We start from the raw sequence: 22,603 nt of genomic DNA on the forward strand, positions 1-22,603 counted from the left end.
CAAATAATATACTTTGACTATAGGACATACCAAGGATTATAGAAATAGAATTTACTAGCTATAAACTGTGAAATAACTATATATGTAACATTTTAAAATATTTGAAATATTGAAAACCAAAACAAGAAAACAAGATGTTAAGAAAATGGCAATGTATGTCTCACATACATGATTGCTTCTCATAGCTAGAGCTACTCCTCAATTTTCTCTGATTTTCCTTCTAGAAAACCTGCTTAATTGAGATTTTGCTTGATTTCTAGTCTCTACTGTATCCCTGGTAAGAAAGCACAGGAGTCTTTTTCTGCTTTTGTTTCTTTTCTTGTAGTGTATGTGAATCTGGTTCATTTATTTATATCCCTAAAATCAAAATTTACTACATATGTATGACTTCCTCAGCCCTAAATAAACATTTTTTTTCAAATGTATGTTGTGTTCTTTCTCCCATTTAATTCTCTCTCAGTGGATGTTAGCAGTAAAGGTCTTAAAAATTCTGAAGGACTTGACTCTCTAAGTTAACAAAGATAACAAATAGAAAGCATTTTTGTTAAAAATGGAAAAATGGAAACAACATATAAACAAGAGGAATAAAAGGAAAGAAAAATTACTATCTATGTTATCATCGAGTACACACATGAAAATATTAAAATACATGAATAGAGAGAAATAAAACATGAATATTTTAAATGACAATATTCCTAAAAAGCTAAATGTTAGAAGTTGTGAAAAGATCATTTTAATTTAATAGTCTTGTATTTCAAAATAATATTTTTGTAAAATTAGCATTTCTTAAGTTGTGATAGTCTCTGAGGTCTCTAGAACATAGCTTCCTTTGTCAAGCTATCCTTTGATAAATTCGCACAGTAACAGTACTCTTTCAAGAGCCTATTCCAAAAACTTAATTTGAGCGTGAAACTAGATGTTAGTAATCACGTCCTGTACAGAAGAACTCAAAACTTGAGAGTGTTTAGATTGCAGCTGGTCTACTGCTATCTTATAATCAATCTTAAATCTACTGTAATCATTCTAATTATCAAAATCTATGCATAAATATATTTGTATTGTAGTATGATAGTTTCTTAATTAACCTGATGTATTTGAAACTAATTTACCTGACTTCCAGTTTACTTATATATTTCAAACAAAACAAAAAAGGTGCATTTTTATTGATAGCATGGACAAAATAGAGGCATGTGGCAATATTATTCATTTGTCTAGACCTCCACTCTTGGTCACAAAGTAGGATACTCACATGATTCTGGTTTTCTTCCTGGCTGCATATAGAGAGTGGTAAATTATGGTGTTAATAACCCATTTCTGCTACTACTTCGCTGTGTGGGACATATTTTCAATTATGCTAAAAATGGGATAAAGCTGATGCCAACAAATATCATCTAAACAATAAAATCTGAAGAATAATGGACCAACTTTGGGTAACACATGCACTTTTTATACAACCAATCCCCCCGACTCAAATACCGCCACACACCTGTCTTTTGAAAAAACAAGCCCTTCTGGATGGGCGCATTGATCCTGAGGCTGTTACATCAAGAATAAATCTTTTCTGTCATTGGCTTATTCCTGGCTAAGATCTAGTTAGAATGTTAGGAACTAAATCTTATTGATTCAAATATATATATATTTAAATATATACATACAAAAAGGGATAGAGTTTGGTAACATGGATCAGGGCATTTCTCTGTTCACATACTAATAATCAGTAAAGAATTTATATCATATCACTGTACTCCATATCTAATTGAAAACATTTTTTTTCCATTTTCCCTTACAGAATTTAATTTTAATTTTTTTAGTCAATTTCACATGCTTTGGCTGAAACTTGCTTTACTATTTTTTTTTGTTTTGAGGAAGATTAGCCCTGAGCTAACATCCATGCCCATCTTCCTCTACTTTATATATGGGACGCCTACCACAGCATGGCTTGCCAAGAGATGTCACATCCACACCTGGGATCCAAATCCGCAAACCCCAGGCTGCCGAAGCAGAATGTGAAAACCACTGCGCCACCGGGCCGGCCCCCTTGCTTTACTATCTTTACTTACCAGGAAGAACAGCTAAAGTGGGCTGGTAGATAAGAAAATATTCTTTTAATCTATTATATATCCTTGAATATAAGGAAATAATATGTTTCTTAAATGGAACCACTTATATTTTCTTTATAGATGACTTTGAAAACCTCTTCTCTCTTTGTGTTCTTTATTGCTAAAGATTAGGTGCTATTTATTCATATGACAATGTTTAATTCAGGAATATTAAAAAGTAAAATAAGACAATAATTTACAAGAAAGTGCTAAAACAGCCAGAAAATGTCATTATTATTTTTCTTTGCAAAACACTATTTGCATCTTTCCTACTGATACGTGATTATTGTTGCATCTGAAATGCTTACCAACTGTTTAATAACACATAATGGCATAATGTAAACTTAGTAACTGGAGCTAAATAGGGGCTACTACTCATTACTGTGAAACAGTGTCCTGAATGACAGACCCCAAAGCTAGAGAGAATCAAGAACACTTGGACATAAACTAAACAGAAAAAAAAGAGCAAGTTGCTGAATTTTCTTTTTCCAGTTGCCAAAAAAGATTATTCTTGACGAAAAATGAGACAATATTATTGTCTACTCATGTCAAAAAATTATAACACATTAAAAATGAAAGCCCTATGTTTCTAGAAATCAAATCATATGTATATATTCTTTCTTAGGTGATATTTTTAGATTAGCATTCAAAAATATTATTTTTTTGCGCTATTCCGAAGGACTATATTGTCAGACAGACTCACATGGAATCACAGGTCTTGTCCAACAACAAAATGTACTGAGGATGGTAAAGAATAGTGAAGCATTCACAGTGAGTCCTTCAGCTGCAACTTTCTACAGGCCTTTTCTCAGAGTGATGAGATAAAATGCATACGGTAGAGGCTGCTACAAGGAAGCCACTTAATTTTGGAGTATGTCTGTTTTCATAACTTGGTAGTTTTATAGCTTCAAATTTGACGTGATTATTGTCCATTCTCCTGACAATTGTACCCCATAAATCCATAAATTTCAAATTTATTTCTAATAACTGATCTAGACTGGAGAGGAATATCTTCCTAAAAGCATTTATACCTGAGATTAAGTACAGAGCAGTGCCTACAATCAGCGCAGTTATATTCCCGCCGGCCAATTCCAATGGCATGTCTACAGGACAGCTGAGTCACAGAAAAAAGACCACAGGCCACAAACAAATCCAGAAGGCAGGGGGCATTTTATAGACCCACTGCTAACTCTTCCCTGCCCACATTTTAAGGTAAATTATTGGTTATATGATTGTTAACATAAAAATAAGGTGAAATGATAAAGGAGAAGAATGAGAAAGAGGTAGGGCGTACATTTGGAGTCATAAATCATATACGTAATTGACAGTTCCAGACCCATGATGGTGTTTTCTAGATAAAACTCTTACTATATGTCAGTGGAAGTGATTCATTAACATTTATATCTACATTGTGTACGGCACATTCTGTTTACTATCTGAAAACATATTAAAAAATAAGTAGACCTTTTTTTCTCAATTGTATATATTAGAGATATACTGGAAAACAATATGATGTCACAACCTTATTATAACAATAAGTTTTCATATTAAATCTCAGGCAAACTTACAACTTACCATGTTTGTTACGTATTTGGGGAAGGGAAGTTTTGACCTTATAATCACAACAATCATCAAAGTCCAAATGTGAATCTTACACATTTTTTCTGTAATATTTGATTTTCTGACTCAATGGCTGTCTTTTAAAAACAATTGAGAAAAAGAAAATGGTGGAAAATATTTGGTTAATAATAATACTCTCCATTTAGTCCGAAAACTTCGTGGTTAATTGATAAATGTAGCTATTTGAGATATTAAACAGGTTTCTGTTAACTGAAGAAAATATAGGAAATTAGCCACAAGTCTTCTATCTTCATAGAATAAACAACAATCTGGAATCCCATTAAAATATGCAAAAGAGCAGTCATATCTAGAACTGAAAAATTGAACTATAATCTCCTTACCTTTGGCAAAGAAAATATTTTTTGCTCTTTATCTTGGCTATGGATATTTGACAAACTTCTACACACCTCATTAATATAGTTATATTAATTATAATTAAAGTGGATGAGTGCATTAATTGCAATGAAGAAGGGAAACAGAATTGAGCACAATTGAAATATCAATAGATACGTATAAAATGTTAATATATTGTTAGCCACTCAATGTTGATATGTTTAAATAATATTGTTTTATATGCCATATGCTTTTAAACATCATAATAATATAAAACTATGTCTAATTCTTTAATATTCTCAATTATTTTCCATATAAAAGCAAACATGCATGTACCATGTATTATCTTGTATACATTAGAAATATTCAACACACATTAGTGTATAGTAATGTCAAGTTATGTGGATCTTCATCATTTAGTCATATTTTAAATTTAGAAACTATAAAAGAAATAAATCTATATCATCATGAGGTAATAACTCTTGTTGTGAAAATGTAGAAAATTATAATTTTCAATTTAAGTTAATTCTTTTGACCAGAACACTTTCAGTTCTGAACAAATGTTTCAATTTCTTGACTTTTTTCTTAGTTGCACATTTCTTAATGATCCACACAGCTTTCCTTTTAAATATGATGATTTAATCAAGAATATTATTATCATTTTTTGCTTGCTGAGAGTAGACTTTGTCTTAAGTAACTCTGTAAAATTTTGAGTTCATCTTTCATTTTAGTTCTCAGAGAATGATGGCATTTCCCTTTATCCGTTTACTAAAAAGAATTTTCTGTGCTGTCTCTATCGGGAGACATTGTGCTTGGTACATCATGAAGAATGAACAAAATGGAGACCAAATCTCTATGGAACAAAGCAGCATAGAGTCTAGTAAATTACTAAATACTAATATAAACAAAGACTGTTACAATATTGAAGACGACCATCTACATGATGCTAAAATCTAGATCCATGGTTCTACAGCAAGGGTGGTTTGGCTTGCAAAGACATTGATGATTTCTGGAGACAATTTGGTTGTCACAGTTGGGGAGGGGGGTGTGGGTGTGCTGTTGACCTCTCTCGGATGTAGCCCAGGGATGCTGATAAACAAGGCACATGAAAAGCCCCCTCAAAAAAGGGAATTACCTAGCCCAAGTTCACAACAGCGTTGAGGTTGAGAAATGCTAATCTAAGTTAAGGAAAGATGGGGTACCTTAGACAATATAGAAGGAGTCCTCTCTGGGGGAGTGACAGTAAGTGAAAATGCAAAAGACTGATAGCAATAAAAGAAGTATAGCCTAAGTGAACTTGGATATCTGAGGGATGAGATCACCTAGGGCCTCAGCTATGCTAAAGGTTCTGAATTAAATCTAACAGGAATTGGAAATCCTTTGAAGAGTTTCAGAAAGGGAACTAATGTGATTAATTAAGCATTTATAAAGGGTCACGATATAGAGTATGATTGTACTCTTACAAGACACAAAGACAATTTATCTTAATAAACTGTGATAAATTCAGATATTTTGACACTTGGTGGTAATAGAGACAAAACAAAGTGGAAAATTTTTATAATATTTATCAAGAAAACTTGGTAATGTTTAGCAATGGATTTGAATGTGCTTAGAGAGATGAAATCAAGAAAGACTCCCAGGTTTTTTACTTAAACAGTGAGGTAAAAAATATAGTGCTTTTTATTGATTTGGGGAACATCATAGATGAGAGGAGAACTATAAAGAGACACATTTGGGCATGTTATTTGCAATGCTTATCAAACATGCAAGATAAACGTGGAGAAGACAGTGGCAAATGTTAGTCTAAAATTCAGAAGAGAAGTTAGACTCAGAAAACTTTCCAGAATATAAATGGCATGTTTTAAATATAAGAATGGATGTGATCACATAGAATAAAGTCAGAAGAAAAGAAAAAGTAGAGGTGTCTACAATGGAGCCCTCAGGATCTTCAGTACTTATGGTCTGTAGGGGGAAGATAGAATATGGAGAAAATACGGTAGAACATAGAATCAATATCCAGGAGACAGTATCCTCCAAAGAAACCAAACAAAATGAGGTTTCAAGAAAGAGAGAATGGTGGACCTTGTGAACTATTGTTAAGGGGGTGAGGAAACTGAAGCCTCGCTCCTAAGGGAAAATGTAAGCATTGCATTTAAAAGCAGGTTTATTGACAATAACTATGGAATGTGACGTTTGGGGCAACAAGGACAGAGCTAGACATGACTGAATGAGTGATAAGAAAAACTAGAAAGAGCAGGTATCAAACAACTTTAACAGGTTTGTTTGAAGGTGAACATAAAAACAGAGCCACATTAAGAAAGCAACGTGGTCTCCAAAAGACTTTATTGCTGATTTATTCTGCTTTGTTTTTGTTTTTTTATTTATCTTTTATAATTTATCGAGGTATGACTATGGTCAGCATGCTGTACATTACATCCTAGCATCTCAAAATAAAATCTGGAAGGTAAGTTTGTTGCTGCATTTGTCTTTTATTAGTGCTTTTCATTTATCTTTACCTAACAATCAGAAAATTAAAGTGTAGAGAATTTGGATGATTTTCCCAAGTAATACAATCAGTTTCAGTCTACATGATTTGACATGTGAGGAGCCTTTGAGTTTCATCTCATTCCACTTTCCTACACTCGCAGGATTTTGGCCACTCAGCTTCTTTCAGGGCCTTCTCTGTGTGACGTCCTCATTACCTAGATCTCTGTTATATTTCAATGCCCAATATATCATCAATTCCACGAATTCCTCCCAGCTCCACTCCAGTTTATGTATTCTCACGGCTCTCTATACTTTCCTTTCATATGTTCATCCACATTTTGATCCCATATTTTATTGGGAAAGAATTGTTTAGTACTTGTCATGAGGTATTAAACAATTAATGAATTGTAATTCTGTAAACAGCATGAAGATAGCATGACATCACTCCACTGTTCCCATGACCTAGCTTTGTATTTGTTTATAAATAGACTACACAAAAATATTTTTAATTGAGGTGAATTAAATTTCACTCCCAAATAACAAAGTGTTTTATATTATTTAACAGAATACTGTGTTAGGATTATTCTACTAATTTCAGGTCACCCCAAGATGCCTGTAATTAACTTATAGCTGCATGACTAAAGATTCTGAACAAATGCTTTATTCTCCAGAATATATTTGCCTCCTAAAGACATTTTAACCAATAACCCAGAATGAAGAAACCACTGTGGCTTGAAAAATAATACTTTAAAAAGTCACCTCAACTATGAGTGTGAGTCTGCATGATTTTTCCTTACAAACATTCAGCATTTTGTTTCACAATATATTTTATCACTTTATCATGAGGAATATCTATAAATGCTATTTTTTAGCAAAGTGAATGACAATTATCAATTAATTGTATAGATGATTCAACTCTACAAAGAACTGTCAATAATTAAGCTTCTTGTTCTCATCTTAATAAGTAATATTATAGTAAAAAATGTGTAACACATTGTTTTTTGCTTTAATTTTAAATATTTGCTTAAGTAAATTATCAGATATAAATTCTTAGTAAAAAATATTATGTGCTTTTTTAAATTAACAGTTTAACTTTTCAGCAGTTTAGGTTCACAGCAAAATTGTGGGTAAAGTACAGAGATTTCCCATATACTACCTGCCCCCATACATGCATAAGTGCCTCCATTAACAGCATCCCCCACCAGGGTGGTACATTTGTTACAAATGATGGACCTACATTGACTTATCATTATTATCTAAATTTCATAGTTTACATTATAGTTCACTCGGTGTATATTCTATGGATTTTGACAAATGTATGATGACATATATCCTTCATTATAATATCATACAATTTTCACTGCCCTAAAAATCCTCTGTGCTTTACCTGGTCATCTCCCCCTCCCAACCCTCTAACAACCACTGATCTTCATAGTTTTCCTTTTTCCAGAATGGGGTTAGAATCATACAGTAAGTAGCCTCGTTAGATTGGCTTCTTTCACTTAGTAATAGGCATTTAAGCTTCTTCACTGGCTTTTCATGGCTTAATAGTTCTTTTCAGCACTGAATAATATTCCATTGTCTGGACTAACCATTCACCTACTGAAGGACAGCTTGGTTGCTGCGAAGTTTTGGCAGTTATGAATAAAGCTGCTATAAACATCTGCGTGCAGGTTCTTTTGTGGACACAAGCTTTCAAGTCCTTTGGGTGTCGGTGTTGCAATCCAATGTACACATCAGGATAGATGCAGAGAGGGCTGATGGCCACTCTGAGTTTATTATAACCAGTGTTTCAATATATACATAGCTTACATCTGTTAAACGTACACAGGCGTTCTGGACAATGTAATTAGCAAATGCCAAGAATTCTTAGTGATTTCTCAAGGAGACCTCCCTTGGCCTCTGTTTTGATATTTTCATGTTATTGCTGTGCTCGTATATTTTATCTCAGAGCATGCAAGGCCTCCTAGGCAACGGCTCCTCCTGCTCTCGATATCAATATCGTGTCTCCATCTGTGGCCCGGGGGGGCCGGTGCCTGGCTTAGGTTGCCTCCCCCTGGAGGTCTTACCAGTCATTGGCTAACCGGCCTTCTCACCTCCAGGTCACAGTTTGTTGGCAAGCCTTTTCCAGTGATTATTAACCCTTCCTGCGTCAGGGGTGGCTACATTGGGTAAATGCCAAGGAGCATGATCTGTAAATCATATGGTAAGAGTATGTTTAGTTTTGTAAGCAATCGCCAGACTGTCTTCCAAAGTCCCTGACCATTTTCATTCCCACCAGCAATGAATAAGAGCTTCTGTTGCTCCACATCCTTGCTACCATTGGTATTGTCAGCATTCCAGATTTTGGGCATTCTAATAGGTGTGTAATATTATACTTTTTAGTATAGTATGTTGATACATATTACAAAGCAACCTACCAGAAAGGTTTAATCAACTTACATCCCACCAGAAGAATGCATGGTCCATATAGTTATGAAAGATAGAAATTCAATAAGTAAAAATATAAAGTGCTATATTATTTCAAGTATCTTTGAATACTCATGAGTTCAACAAAGTTCTCGTTTTATATATATATAATGTCAGTTTCTAAGCTGACATTTACCCCTTTTTTACTTTAATAGACCAAAGCCACCTATATAATTGTACTAGTCGGGGTTTTCCAGAGAAAAGGAATCAACAGGATATATGCACATACACACACACAGACACACACAGATCTATTTTAAGGAATTGACGCATGCAATTATGGAGGCCGGCAAGTCCAAAATCTGCAGTTTGAATCCAAAGGCCACCTGCTGGCCGAATTCTCTCTTGCTCTGGGAGATCAGCCTTTTGCTGTCTTCAGGCCTGCAACTAACTGACTGGATGAGGTTTACCCGTATTAGGGAAAGCCATCTGCCTTACTTAAAGTCCACCCATTTAAATGTTAATCTCATCCAAAAATACCCTCCCAGAAACATACAGAATAGTATTTGACTACATGTCTGGGCCCAACCAAGTTAACATATAAAATGAACCATCACAATAATATAATGTCAGAGTTTCAGCATCACTTTCTTTCACTATTTGCATTACTAGTCACTTTTGTGTCCAGAGGTGTTTGAAAAGCAAATCAATGAGAGCTTTCAATCATTAAATAATAAAATGCATTTTTACATAAAATATAAGACAATAATGTTGCTGACAGTTTTAGTCTTTAAAACTACTTCGAAAAGAGTAATACTTTCTTTTTAGAAAGCTGCAATAAATACGGTAATGTTTGATTCTATTATCCTATACTGACCAATTGAACCAAAAACTAACTTATGAAAAATAGTTTCAGGAAGTCTGTTTCTTTGGAAAATTTTGAACATGAAATGCATTTTGATCTGCACAGGTTTTTTTTTTTTTCCATTTTCCATTTCAAAAGTTTCAGAAGCCTTTTCATGCTTCATTCCCATACTAGATAGTCTCAGATGTGTTTCATTTTAAAATTGTGAGGATCTTTGAATCCCATTATTCAAAGTAAAATGGGATGAATTGTAGAGTTATCAACCAACATGAAGTGAAAAAAGTATTTCAGAGGAAAACCTGTGATGACTTTTTTTTTCAAACTTTATTCAGAAAAGACCCAAATGTCATGATCCCTCCTATGCACAGGACCAAGTCTTGTGAATCTGAGCCTTTGGCTATGCAGGGCTCTCCAGCAGAGTGGCCTGAGCTGGCTTGCGTTCTGTTGGTGGTAGTGAAAATTTTATGTCAATCCTGTCTCTTCTCTTCCATCAAAATGCATCTGTTAAGAGAGACAGGGTGACCAAAAAAACTCATTAAACTAAACTACACAAAGGTATTAATTAGCAATAATGTAGCATATGTATATATTCACTTTTACCAGTGAAAACACCTTGATATGAAACAATACATCTCAAGTAATGGTGTAATATACGCCAGGCTAATCAGTGAGGAATTTGTCCTCTTGCTAAAATACAACAGATAATAGGGCTCTTTAGATATGTAAAGGCAAGCCACAGTTTAGTGGACTCTAAACTGAAAATCAGACAGTCTGGAAGTATGTGATGGCGTGTTGAAGACACACGGATATAAGGAAATTTGCATGGGAAGAGAGACTTTTCTGGAGGAGGTTTTTTATGTGGCATTTATGGAATAACTTTGGAGAGACGAGATGGAAAGTATGATATTTTGCACCAGATTTAGCCCCGGATATAGAGCAGCTGGAGAAAATGGAAGAAGCTATATCTATGTGATTTTCTGTGGAACTCAAAAAGACAAGCTATTGAGCATCTTTTCATATACCTGTTGGCCATTGTATATCTTCTTTGGACAAATGTCTGTTCAGTTCCTGGCCAACAGGTGTATGAAAAGGTGCTCAACATCATTAATCATCAGGGAAATACAAACCAAAACTACAATGAACTGTCACATCACACCTAGAATGGCTGCTATCTAAAAGACAAAAGATAACAATTGTTTGCAAGGATGTAAAGAAAAGGGAACCCTTGTACACCATTGGTGGGAAGGTAAATTGGTGCAACCACTACGGAAAACAGTGTGGAGGTTCCTCAAAAAATTAAAAATAGCACTATCATATGATTCAGCTGTCTCACTTCTGAGTATATACCCAAAATAATTGAAATCAAGATCTTGAATAGATACCCACTCCCATGTTCATTGCAGCATTATTTACAATAGCAAAGACTTGGAAACAATTTAAGTGTCCATCTGTAGATGAATGAAAAATGGAAATGTGATACACACACACACTCACAAAGTGGAATATTATTTAGCCTTAAAAAGGAAGGAAATCCTTCCATTTGTGGCAACGTGGATGAACATGGAGGACATCATGCTAAGTGACATAAGTCAGACATAGAAAAATAAATACTACATGATACCACTTATATGAGGAATCTCAAATAGTCAATCTAATAGAAGCAGAGAGTAGAATGGTGGTTGCCAGGACCTTGGGAGAGGGGGCACGGGGGAGATGTTGTTCAAAGGTATAAAGTTTTAGTTATGCAAGATGAATAAGTTCTAGAGATCTGCTGAACAACATTGCTTATAGTTAACAATGTTGTACTATACAAAAAAATTTAAGAGGGCAGATCTCATGTTATCTGTTTTTACTACAATAAAAAGTCATATACATCTGTGTGTATATATATATATATATATATATATTTAGAGAGAGAGCGAGAAAGAGAGAGAGAGAGAGAAAGAGATGATAGATATAAATGTGAAGTGAAATAATGGGAGAAAAGAGCATTCTCTCTTTTTTTTTTTTTAGGAATATTTGCCCTGAGCTAACATCTGTTGCCAATCCTCCTCTTTTTACTTGAGGAAGATTCACCCTGAGCTAACATCTGTGCAAATATTCCTCTATTTTGTACATGGGGTACCACCACAACATGGCTGACGAGTGGTGTAGGTCCATGCCTGTGATCCAAACCCACGAACCTGGGCCACCAAAGTGGAGCACACTGATCTCAACCACTATGCCATGGATTCAGCCCCCACTCTCCCCATTTTTTAATGAAAGGAAATATTATTCTGATGTTTATAGGACTGAGATGAATATACTACTGATTTGACCACAATGATAATAATGATGATAATAATATAATAGCTAACATTTATTAAATGACTGTTGCATAATAGGCACTGTACTAAGAGTTTTGTATCTGAGTAAGCCTTACAAGAACCCCATAGCAAGTACAGAACATTGTTCCTTCTGTGAAAATCTGTTCCTCCAAGTCCCCTGCTTCCCTGGTAAGCAAGCTTCAATTTCTTTTTTTTTTTTTTAAAGATTTTATTTTTTTCCTTTTTCTCCCCAAAGCCCCCCGGTACGTAGTTGTGTATTCTTTGTTGTGGGTTCCTCTAGTTGTGGCATGTGGGACGCCGCCTCAGCGTGGTCTGACGAGCAGTGCCATGTCCGCGCCCAGGATTCGAACCGATGAAACACTGGGCCGCCTGCAGCGGAGCGCGCGAACTTAACCACTCGGCCACGGGGCCAGCCCCGAGCTTCAATTTCTTCAGGCAGCCAAAGGAGATCCTTTGATTCCAGGAAGGATGTCTAACCTAGCATGATTGGACTGAAGCCAGCACGACAACTTATTTTTACTGATAGCTCTAAGGGATGAGCATGTGACCAACTTCAGCTAAACAAGATATAATGGGAACTCTGCTGGTTGTCCTTCCCAAACAAAAAGATAACACCTTAAGAAAAGAGTTGTTTTGATTTCTCTTCTTTCTCTCATAAACATAGATGCAATGCCTGGCTTGACAGCAGTCGAGATTCCTGTACTGTGAAGCAATAACTCCAAGTGGATAAACAAGTAGAGAGGAGAGCCTGGGATTCTGATGGTACTGTTGAGTGACTACGAGTTCTAGACCGCCTTTTTCCAAACTTTTTATATGAGAAACAAACTCCCATTTTTTTAAGCAAAATTTGCCAGATTTTCATTTACCTGTAGCTAAAAGTATACTTAATTGATACCAATCCTATGAGGTTTTGGTATCAGTAGAAGCTTTATGACTGAAAACAACAGAAAACATTCAAACTGTGTTAAAATAAAATTTATTGTCCCTGATGATGCATAGTCTAGAGCAGAGGCCTAAATGGGGTGGATTTCATCTGATGGCCCATGGTCTGTGAATGGAATGTTCTGAAGGAGTTATCTTGTCCACCCTCAGGGCAGCTGAATAGGCCATGGCAGCTGGCTCTACTGAACTGGTCAATATCAGTGTGATTTACAAATAGCATCATTTAATATTTATATCATAAAAATTCTAGGAAGTACTGGTCTAGTGGGAGGACACCTTCAGAGGTGCTTGATTCAGTAACTGAAGGATTTGGGCTTTTCTGCCCTTCTACTCTGACACCCTGGGTGCTGGCTTCATCCTCTGGTTGGTGGCAACATGGCGCCACAGTTACTCATCACATTCAGACAATGGAGCTTCTCTCTTGAGTTCAAGAATCATTTTCCAGAAACAGCTCACTCCTCATGTATTTTAAAAATGCTGAAGTTTTGGTCTGTTAGACATCTATAGTATTTTTAAAAAATATTGTTAAAGGTGTTTTTTTCTTAGAACTCTATACCCCATCTGATTAGAATCTCTATCTCTACAGATTTAAATTTTAGCCTATGTTCCCATGAAAGTTTCTCCTGCATTTGTGCATAAGCTTCTCATCTAGTGAGCTCTTGCCTTTCTTGCTCACAAAGAGTATTTTCTATTAAGACACTTAGCATCTTCAAATTTGATTGATAATAAAACTGAATATCGAATAAAATTCTTATTAATTTTACTCCATTTTTTCTTTTCTTTTGAGTGTCTGCAGAGCCATCCTCTTTGTCTAATTATGATGAGCCCAGACTGACTCGCTGCTACTGGCCGTTTATTAGGTATGTAATTCAAAGCAAACCGCTTATCTGAGCTTTGGATTCTTCATATGTAAAATGAGTCCTTCTGATGAACAAATGAGGTAAAGCACATAAAGCATTAAAACAACATTTAGCAACTAAGTTTTAGTATTTTTTTCTAGAGTAAAAATTCCTTCAGCAGAACGTGTGCCTATAAGTTTTGTTTTGTGTAATGTCCAACACATTGCTATCATTTATTAACGTGATATTATAATAACCTCTTGTATTATTATAATATTTTTCAGTGTCAGCCACAGTATTACTGTTATATAAGGTAAAGCAATAAACTTAGATAACTAGAGTTTCAAATATCTTCAATAAGAACACATTTCCTCTTCATTGAAATTAAAATATCCAGAGCTTCTTGGCCATCGATGCTAAAATTAGAGCCGCCTTTATTTTTCCATTATTTTATAAATAATGTCTAACTACAACATGCTATCTTTTCTTATAGCACATATTCTTTTGTAGATAATCAGTGAATTTCAATGAGTATTTTAATAAGTCTTAAGTATTGTATTAGATTTGCTTTTGCTGGGTGTTTCTTGGGCCCCATGAGAAGTCTGGGAAGAAAATATGTGGATAGATTCTCATTTACTGTATTTCAGAGTTTGAGGCATATTGTGAATTTGATTCTTTATGCTGTTTGTATGAGTAGTGCTTCTATATTAATATTATCTAACAAACACTTTTGTAGACAGCTTATAATATGCCCTAATCAGCCAGAAATCTGACAGAGGTTGATAACCTCTTGAATTATCTATTTGGTAAAAAAAAATGTGACTGAAATCATCATGCAAGACAACATCATAAAAAAAATGTTCACATAGCTTTATAAATGCTTGTTATTTTGAATTTTAGTATCAACATTATTTTTCTGTAGTTCAGACTCTTATAGTAAATATCATTTACCATATATTATAACATTATTGAAGGAATAGCAACAGTGTGCCCCCATAAAAATTGTGCGAGATAAATGTGTAAAAACTATAATTTCTCTGTGAGAAATATGAGCCTATTAGTATGGCAAAATGAGAAGAAACAAAATACTTGAATTCTTACATATAAATGGAAACTAATTTTTATTTGCATAAATTTTTAAATGCATACTATTTAAATAGACCTAACCACTTATAAATGAAGATAAACAAGTTAATCATCATCCAGTTTACTTTCATGTTGTAAAAGAAAAATAGATGGAACTACAGGAAAAGTCAACTACAAGAACAACAATGAATTTTAAAGGTTGGATGAAGTAGCAATAGGAAATTCTAGAGAGAAAATAACATAGAAAAGAACAGAGTAAAGAAAATGAAATTGGACTTTATTTATTTTTAAAGGGTAATGTGAACCAAATACAACTTGGTGTTATATCATTAGGGGCAGAAATTTATTTCTGTGAGTAATAGATCTTAATCATAAATGTATAGTATTAGCCTAAGATGAATCTGACTTTCTAAGTTGTCTATTTTATGTCCAAGCTCATAGTAGTGCAAAGTTGAAAAAGACTAGAGCTTTGGCCAAGAAATTAAGAAATATTGCCCACATTACCAGATTATGATTTGATTCAAGAACTCTGCAATGCTTTTTGTTTCCATATCTAATGAAGACATTCATATTGAGGTTAATGTTGAGACTTACCAAAAAAAAAGGTTGTTATTTCTTTTATAAAGTTTGTAACTGGAAGAGGGGAAGGAGATAACGCAAAGTATGATAAATTTGATAAATGGTGCTTTTAGCTCCGTTTGCTGTTTAGAATGAGATTATCTGTCATGGGTATTGAACCATATGCAAATACAGGCCATTGGCTTAGTCCATTGCTGTAGTACATGACAAATACTTTGAACATATCAGGAAACAAGTGCTGCAGTGAAATCACAGCCTTAGTTATTATCAGCTGTGTATGTCCTTGAAACTGTATAACTTTGTATCTCCCTCTACAAAAATCAAAGAAAAAATATTGCTGGATATTAAAAATATAACCACAGTTAGGAATTATAGACATTTCTCAAGAAGGCTAGTGTATTGACACAAGTAAGTTATTTCATTAGAGATGTCTGGAGGGTCTTTAGTCCCTTTGGTCACTTAAAAAATAAATGAGACCATCAACCATGACTTTGGGTAGAAAATGTACTATTACTGGTTTATACATATTACATGAGAAATTGCATAATATTTATTTCCTAACCAGCCATTCTGCACTCAGAATGCAAATGCCAAGAAGAAACACATAAACCCACAAGTATATCATAAGTCATGTGCTATTATATCTACCAATTAGATAAGACCTCAAAAGTTGCCTTTACTTTACACCCATAAGAAAATAGAAGACACATTGTCATTTCATTTCCTTTAATGTCTTCTATGGCTCCTCAAATCTAATATGGATAGGTTGAATTCAGTAGCATGATATTTATAATCCATTTCAAACTTGCCAGAACCATCCTTTTCAGCCTCACCTCCAGCTACTCTGCCCCCAGAGATGCTATCAATTACGCAGAAGCAAAGGTGTTTCCCAAAAGACCTATGCTTTTTGCATGGGTTTGAGGTTCCAATTGCTTGTAGTTTTTTTCATCCTCCAGTTTTTCTCCATCTTCCTAGACTGCCTAATTCACCTTCAAGGGCTTTGTTAAGATTATCTTAATCCTTATTATTTGAAAGAAACAGACTTCTTTTCTCCAATATCTGTGTGTCTGTTTTCTGCATAAAATTTGGGATACAATAAGAGAACTTCTTCAAGCTGGTTCAAATAAAAAAGGGAAACGAACTGCTAGGACATGGGATAGCTCTCAGCTGCATATTTTGTCAGGTCTCCAGAGGGACCAGAACCAGGAATGGCAGATATCTTTATTTCCTCTGCTCTCTTCCTCTCTGTCTGTCAGGATCCATATGGCATTTTGTCTATAAATCTTTCTGCATCTTTTACTTCTTTCTGAAGACCAGTTTTCTCTAGGTCTCTGAGCACGTGACCAAACACAGCCTTCACAGACACTGAAAACCTTGCAGTTTAGGAGCTCATATTAACTCACAAAAGTACCTGAGTCCTTATGAAAATATTGTAAGAGTGAGAATCCAATCAATTTGGCCTGAGTCAGGTACTATGCTGGTCAAAAAAGCTTTGACCAGTTGATTTGGATCTCAGCTCACATTTAGCTAGATCCTTTGAGTTGAACTTTTGAAAAATCATGTTTGGAAAAAATGCATTGAAAATTTCCAATACACTTTTTAACGATTGCTATTATAGCTCTAAATGCATTATATTTAAATAAGGTATCTTCCTCCGACAAATTGTGAGCTATGTAAAGGTATGGATCATAGCTTATTATTTTTTTGCCCAGAGCATGCTTAAAGTAAGTTATCAAGAAATGTTAAATGAATTAGAATGATTGCAGTGTGCTGCCCCTGAGGATTATGTCAACCAATGGGATATCATGAGAACTTGCCAGACATGTCTTGCATGGTGATTTGCAACTTTTGCTTGTATTTGAAGTATCTGAATAAAAATGTCTTAAAAATAATACATTAAGGTTTGGATAAACTACAGAAGGCTACAAGCGAAGTTGAAACTAGACTCCAGAATGTGAAATTTCAAAGCTGAGATAGTCACCTTGATTTCATTTTACAAAGAAACAAAAGGGTATATTAAAACATAACTGATGACTTGATGTTCCTATTATTATCTATTATTGTCTAATAAATACATTATCTATTATCTATCATTGCATTAACAAGCTGCCTCAAACTCAGTGACTTAAAAGAACGGCTAATTTATTTTCCTATGATCCTTTCGGTCGGGTATCCAGACAGGACACAGCAGAGATGGCTCACTCAGCTTTATCATACAGAGGACTCAGCTGGATGGTACAAATGGCTGGGAGCTGACTGGGATGCTTCCATAGGAGTCGTATTTCTGAAGACCTCATTCGGGCTGTCAATTGAATTTCTCAGTTTTTCTCCATGTATGGTCTCTCCACATGGCTAAGTTGGGCGTCCTTACAGCAAGGTGGTCTCCAGGTATCTGGATTTCTTACATCTGTCTTCTCTTCAGAGGGAAGCAGCTAGGTGTCTTATGGATGGGCCCAGAACTGGCAGATCATAATTTCCAATGCACTGTACGGGTTGAGGCAAGTCACAGGGCTGGTCCACCTCTTGCTATGTGTAGCTGTGTCCTATGCAAGGAGGGAGGAGACGGACAGCGGCCATCTTTGGAGACCGCCTAGAAGGCGTAAACACACGATGCATTTAGACACACTTTAGTGATTGTTTTCTGTCTTCTAAATTACTACATATCATCTATGATATTAAATTTTTAGTATTTGTGAAAGCTCAAAGTCTTATTTCTAATTTCCAATACATTTATACACCATTTAAAAATATTTTCTTCTTTTTACCTTCCCAACGTATACACCAGGATTCGTACAAAGAGCTGAAAGTTAAAACCGAGTATAAATGATTTTAGTGGGGTTTTTTGCTATCATAGATTGAGAGACTAAGAAACTTAGACGATCAGGAGTCAGCACTTTTAACTGGTGATGAATGACTAGTCCAAGGTCATATAGCTACAAAGTGTTTCCATTTTAAAGCATTTTGCACTTTAATTTCATAATCATGTGAGAGATTCAGGAAATTTTTAAATACCCAAGATTGCATGTAAATGTGTTCTGTGTTCCAGTAGAACTTTCTTTACCCACACAATGGCCAGCTGGATTTGGTCTTCAGGCCACAATTTTTTGACTCCTGTTCTACGTAATATTTAGTATGAATTCTATTTCAGCCAAGGTTGAGTTCAGATGTGAACAATAGAAGACTCCATAAAAACTGGCTCAAACAATTAGAGGATTCATTTTCTCCCATGAGACAATCAAGAAAATGTGCAGGTTTGAGGTTCAGGGCTCAGCAAAACACCAATGGAACCAGGGTCCTGGGCTCTGTCTTCAAGCCCTGCCTTCCTGAGCATGCAGCACTTATCCTCCTAGTCACGCAATGAGTGCTGGACCTCTAGGAGTTGCACCTACAGTTCTGGCAGAAAAAGTTAGTTGGAAGGGCTTAACACCTTTGGTATATATCTCTGCATCTTTGAACGGAAGGGAGCCTATCTCCAGAAACCTTGACTTACATCTCCTCAGCCAGGTACATCTCACATGGCCGATTTATTTGGAAAAGGAGTCTAGAAGGGTGATTATTTTAGTTTTATAACTTCCATGGCAAAGAAGAGTAAGAGGAAATGGTTTTGAACAGGTTCAGTTATCTTGTCTGTAGGATATGCCATGCCAATCTTTAGGTAGATTCTTGTTATTCAGAGAAACTTCCAAGTAGTGATGCTGAATCTTGATGCATATGCTCATGCATTAAGCTCTGAAATTGGAGGGAGGCAACATAGATTTTAGGCCTCACTAAACCATTGAGGATATGGGTGACGTTAGATGTGTGTTATTCAAATCATATCATTCATGGGCCAGCCTGATGGCGCAGTGGTGAAGTTCGAATGTTCCGCTTCTCAGCGGCCCGGGGTTCGCTGGTTCGGATCCTGGGTGTGGACATGGCACCGCTTGGCAAGTCATGCTGTGGTAGGCGTCCCGTGTATAAAGTAGAGGAAGATGGGCACGGATGTTAGCTCAGGGCCAGTCTTCCTCAGCAAAAAGAGGAGTATTGGCAGTAGTTAGCTCAGGGCTAATCTTCCTAAAAAAAAACAAAAATTGTATCATTCAACCCCCCATCTATGAGTCAGACAGGAGAATATCAAAGGAAGCAACAGTGAAGACTGGGAAACACTTTGTCATGAAATGAAACTTCCCCACTTATCACACACATGATTCGAAATTGAGAAGACATATAAATCTCTGACATCTTAATGGTCAGAACACAGGAGCATGACCAAACCTAGCTGAAAAGGTGTCTGGGAGATTAGTATTATTTTGCTAAGAGTCTTACCATCTTAATTCATTATTTTAAGAAGAGGAGGAGAAAATGAATCTTGAGTATTCAGTTGGCAGTATCTATCACAACATCTAATGTTTGGCTATGTATGTGTATGATGAGGATCACACATCCGTTAATTCCTTAGATGACTCCTCAAACATATTTATGGTTTGCCTACAACAAGAACTGTTCTGGATGCACTTACAACTGCAGAGATCAAGAGAAACAAATTTTTACCGTTGTAGTACTTATGTTATAGTAAGGAGGGGGAGAGACAATAAATGCATAAACCAAAAATAGCATCTACTGTAAATATATGTAACGATGAGTTCTATTAAAAAATGAAACTGGATAATGGGCTAGAGAGCCTTTGTTGGTGGGATTGATTGATTGAAATGGACTTGGTTCGAAGGCCTTTCTGATGCTATTTGAGCTGATACTTAATAAATTAGAAGGAGTCAGCCATGCCAAAAACCAGGAAAGAAGCATGTAGGCATTGAGACTAGTTAGTGACAAAGTCCTTAAAAGTGGTTTCCCATGTGGGAGCAAGTCAGAGGACATGGTGAGTGAGGTGATTAGGGTGTTCTATGAGATTCAAGCTACACTCTGACCCAGGCATCATGGCTACTAGCAAGATGTGGATGCTTCGGATTTTACTATAAAGTAGTAAGCATCAGAGGAGCATTTAAAAGAGAGAAATGATATGATGTGATTTTTATTGGTAGAAACTAGATCACTGATGTAAATCAGAGTCAAATCTTATTTACATGTTTTACATATGCTTAGTGTTCATATAAGAATTAAATTTCTTTTTGGTGACCTTTCCAAATATTGTAATAAAGGCAAATCAAACATGCATTGCAATGCACTGATCCTGTTTGCCGCCAGATTTGGAAGTACTATTAAAAGTGATTGATTTTATTACTGCTTTGTAACCTTGAGATTTGCTGAAAGTGTCAAAAGCCGCATTATAAGTTGCCATGATAGGCATTCTGTGTACACTATGCAGAGAGCACACTGCCCAATATTGTCCATTGATATTCATCCCCACATCTACTCTTCTTAATCTGCCCGAGTCTGGAAGCTCCTAAATTACATTTCCAGATTTCCCTGACAGCGGAGTGTCAGGTTCTGGCACTGAAGCTCTGCACCTGAGACTGGAGGTGAGAAGACAGTAGAAGCCTCGCTGAATCCACAGGAGGCTCTAGCATCTTCACCAACTACACAGAGTCTGTGTCAGCATGAAGGTGGTGGTGCTGACGCCACAGTTCCTGCAGCGGCATCCGAAGGTGAACTTGGTTTCTATTCAGCAGCAGGGGCAGCAGGACAAACGTGGATTCACTGAGGTCTGGAAACAAGTTCCCTTCTTTAAGTAGGGAGCTAAAGTGAGGTCGGATGCCTGGGAATCACAGACTGTCCCCTTTTGCTGTTCTAATTTTCCAATCTCTAAGCATATTTGAACAGCATCAAACTTCTCTACATTACACAACATCATTAACTTCGAAATTAGTATTTTTTCAACAATTACTTTAGATCAGCGTGTATTGCTACTTTAGAGATCATATCAAATTAATTTGTTTAAATATGTAAAAAGATCATGAAATAAGATGCTATCCAGACAATAGAACTGTGTATCATAATCCTCTGAAAGACACAGGGTGATCATATTTTTATAGTTTATTTTTTGTTTGGTGACTTGCAAGCATACCTACAAATGTGGATAGTCATCAAAAGTACAAGAAAAACAATCTAAGAAGTAAACAACTTATATTTTCAATAAAAAGATCAAAATATGTATAAATAGTAGGGGATAAATGAGACAAAGTGAACTGTGGTAAAATATAATATCCCGTGTTCACTTAAGCTCAGTTTTTCTTAAATTTACATAAGAACGGAAAAATTAGGACAGTTCTTATTAAATGGAAACTTCTGAGAAAAAGCTAAATTTCATAAGCAAATCATTCTGATTTTATGGCTTTAGCTACAGGTAAAATACAAGAGATCAACACTTGCCTAAGCCAAAAATTAGAAACCATATGTCCATATGATATATTTGAATATATAATAATGTTGCCAGCCGTATCTCACCTGGGAAGAGTGGCATTTTGGAGAATATTCTTCCTTTTACTTCCCATTTATAAAAACTACTTTTCTACCAGGCATCACAGTTTTTCTAGTTTTAAGTGGCATCTTTATAAGTCATAAAAATTGGACCTTAATTTTTCTTAATATTAAAATAACCCAGAAGAGAATGTTCATTGAAACAAATTATTATTGTTTATTGTAGTAAGAGCAAGATACTGTATAGAAGATACAGTCTTTTCTAAGATGTCTACCATAATAATAATTTTAATGCACTATTATAATAGAGCAATTTATTCTAAATTTTAGAAAGCAGAAATTGCCTGTCTTTTGTCTAAATAAAACTTACCATAAAAATTAGAATCATAACATTCGAAGAAAATATAAGGGATTATTATTCTTACTATTTTTGTTGTTTTGTTAATTAAGACCAAATTTTTGCATTTCTTCCTGCCATTTCTGCCAATTCTAACCTTTGCTAGAGACGTGGGGTAAGTATGATAGTGGATATTTCATCTTCAATATACATGCAACAGTGTCCCTACTGCCTGTCTAACTGGGAAATACCACCTAAAGATTTTAGATAAGGTTGAGATAAGAGCTCAATTTCTGTAGATGTCCATCTGCATGAAAAATAAAAGC

General features: G+C 35.4%; 1 long non-coding RNA gene across 3 annotated transcripts; it reads left to right on the plus strand.

The window, feature by feature from the left end:
• The first annotated feature begins 6,080 nt into the window (after positions 1 to 6,080).
• On the plus strand, positions 6,081 to 22,364 carry LOC139084944 (uncharacterized). 3 transcript variants are annotated; one of them, XR_011542884.1, is made up of 4 exons: positions 6,081 to 6,191; positions 12,805 to 12,902; positions 13,879 to 13,942; positions 20,997 to 22,364. It is a non-coding gene; the product is annotated as an uncharacterized lncRNA (long non-coding RNA). The 3 variants fall into 3 exon arrangements; XR_011542883.1 differs by lacking the exon at positions 20,997 to 22,364 and adding an exon at positions 17,764 to 18,284 and having other exon boundaries at positions 6,093 to 6,191; positions 13,870 to 13,942; XR_011542882.1 differs by lacking the exon at positions 20,997 to 22,364 and having other exon boundaries at positions 6,093 to 6,191; positions 13,879 to 15,272.
• Positions 22,365 to 22,603: the final 239 nt, after the last annotated feature.

This window comes from Equus przewalskii, chromosome 7 (genome assembly GCF_037783145.1).
Source record: "Equus przewalskii isolate Varuska chromosome 7, EquPr2, whole genome shotgun sequence".
Classification (NCBI taxonomy): domain Eukaryota; kingdom Metazoa; phylum Chordata; class Mammalia; order Perissodactyla; family Equidae; genus Equus; species Equus przewalskii.